At 50.0% G+C, this 2,500-nt stretch overlaps 1 protein-coding gene across 1 annotated transcript in view; it reads right to left on the reverse strand.

Moving 5' to 3' along the window:
- Positions 1-2,500, reverse strand: part of gfra2b (GDNF family receptor alpha 2b) — a gene marked incomplete at both ends in the record, with an annotated part of 53,951 nt that overhangs the window by 172 nt on the left and 51,279 nt on the right. The gene's annotated exons all lie outside the window — the stretch shown is intronic.

Raw genomic sequence — 2,500 nt, forward strand, 5'->3', positions numbered from 1 at the left:
GGGAGGGGGGGTACAGGGAAGGGGGGAGAGAGAGGGAGGGAGGGCGGACAAGCAGAGAGGGGGGTAGAGGGAGGGAGGGAGAGAGAGAGAGGGAGGGAGAGAGAGAGGGAGGGAGGACAAGCAGAGAGGGAGGGAGGGAGAGAGAGAGAGAGAGGGAGGGAGGGAGGGAGGGAGGGAGAGAGAGGGAGGGAGGGAGAGAGAGGGAGGGAGAGAGAGAGAGGGAGGGAGAGAGAGGGAGGGAGGACAAGCAGAGAGGGGGTGTAGAGGGAGGGAGGGAGAGAGAGAGAGAGAGGGAGAGAGAGAGAGGGAGGGAGAGAGAGAGAGGGAGGGAGAGAGAGGGAGGGAGGCAGGACAAGCAGAGAGGGGGTAGAAGGAGGGAGGGAGGGAGGGAGAGGGAGGGAGGGAGAGAGAGGGAGAGAGGGGGTCACATCAATGTTTGAAATGAAAACCACAAGTATGTTCTGACTCCTGAAATGCTTCTCAAAACGAACAGTGCACTCTTGACATAAGCTCACTGCTTATGTCACAGCTACAGGTACACAATGGACCTCTACGGGCACAATATGGCCGATCCACTGTGTACTTCGCCATGGGCAAACTGTATACAGTATTAGCCTATAGAGATCCATTGTGTACTTTTGAGCTCTAATATCTCAAGATAATTATTATTATTATTATTTAAAAAGTATATTATTAATATCTCAAGATAATGTTGATATGGACAATTATAAAGTATATGATCGCAAACAGCCTTACCACCCAAATTTCCTCCTGCGGGGGTTATTAAAGTTCATATCTATCTATCTTATGGTGCAGCTTATAATGCAAAATAGCACAATGCTCCTTTAATTCCCAAATTCGGGAACTTTCGCCGTTTCACTAATGAGACCTGAACGTTCCCGTTTGGGCCGCAGGTCCGTGTGGCGGACCGGGGGGGCGAGGGTGTGTTCCTGAGGGTGAAGATGTGAGTCGTAATGGCCGCGTTCCGAATCGCATACTTCCATACTATCTAGTATGGCAGAAAACTGACATAGTATGTCCCAATACATAGTATGCCACATGCAGTATGGCCAAAATACCAGGATGTCCTACTACATCCGGTCGTATTTTGCAGTATGCAGCATGCTTTTCTGGCTATTCTGACCCACAATCCTGTGCTCAGCGTAAATCATGTCACATGTGCGAGTCGCGCCGGAGGCGTTTTGATGAATCCCAGCTGTGGACGAACGCCGCTTCATGGACAGCGACGGATGCGGTCGAATTTCAAGGCGCAATCTTCCGGCAAGGCAGTCCCAATTGGATACGTACTGTGTGCAAAGTACGTACTTTCTAGGGGGAAGCTGTAGTACCGACTGGTGGTAAAAAGTAGAAGTATTCGCCGATGATAGCACGCTGTTCCTCGACGGCGGGCCGCTGGCCACGCAGGAGAGGGGCGGGGGAACCAGCGAACAGGGCGGATGAGAGGATGATGCTCTAAGTCAGGGGTGTCAAACTCTGGCCCGCGGGCCAAATTTGGCCCGCAGTGTAATTATATTTGGCCCGCGAGGCAATACCAAATGACTACTAGAGCTGGCCCGCCAGTATTATACAGCGCATTCACCGCTAATACTACAAATCCCATAATGCTCTGCTGTTGGTTTGGCGCGTCAATCAAGACAGGACCCAGAAACGCCCTCTCTTCTGTGACAGTAGTCATAGCGATCTCATACTACAACTGTAACCGTGTTACCCCTTCTTTAAAATGGCGAAAAGAAAGGCAGAAAACAGAAGCTTTACGTTTCACGTCTCACTGTGATAGAGACACCTGTGTTGACCTAGCCGGCCGCTGTGTTTGCTCTGTTCCTGTTCATTCAATCCTGTCTGCCTTCTTGCCGGCCTGTCTGCCTGCCTGTCTGTCTGCATGCCGGCTGTCTGTCTGTCTGCATGCCGGCTGTAGGACAGTCAGGGTTTTACAAGCTTCTCTACTGAGCAGATGGAGCACCAACACTTGTGTCTGAGGGCGTATTCACATATGTTAGTGCACACCATTGATGCGCACCAAAAGCGAAAGTGATAAGTGCATATTCAATGTTAAAGCAAAACTTGTTTGGGTCCATATTAAAATTTTCATTTGTTCAATGTTGGCCCGCGACTTTGTTCAAGTTTTAAATTTTGGCCCACTGTGTATTTGAGTTTGACACCCCTGCTCTAAGTGAATCGGTGGTTGAATGGATGATGCTCTAAGTGAATGGGTGGTAAAACGGATGATGCTCTAAGTGAATGGGCGGTTGAACGGATGATGCTCTAAGTGAATGGGCGGTTGAACGGATGATGCTCTAAGTGAATGGGCGGTTGAACGGATGATGCTCTAAGTGAATGGGCGGTTGAACGGATGATGCTCTAAGTGAATGGGCGGTTGAACGGATGATGCTCTAAGTGAATGGGTGGTTGAACGGATGATGCTCTAAGTGAATGGGCGGTTGAACGGATGATGCTCTAAGTGAATGGGTGGATGATCGCA

This window comes from Borostomias antarcticus, assembly GCF_949987555.1.
Source record: "Borostomias antarcticus genome assembly, chromosome: 2".
NCBI lineage: Eukaryota > Metazoa > Chordata > Actinopteri > Stomiiformes > Stomiidae > Borostomias > Borostomias antarcticus.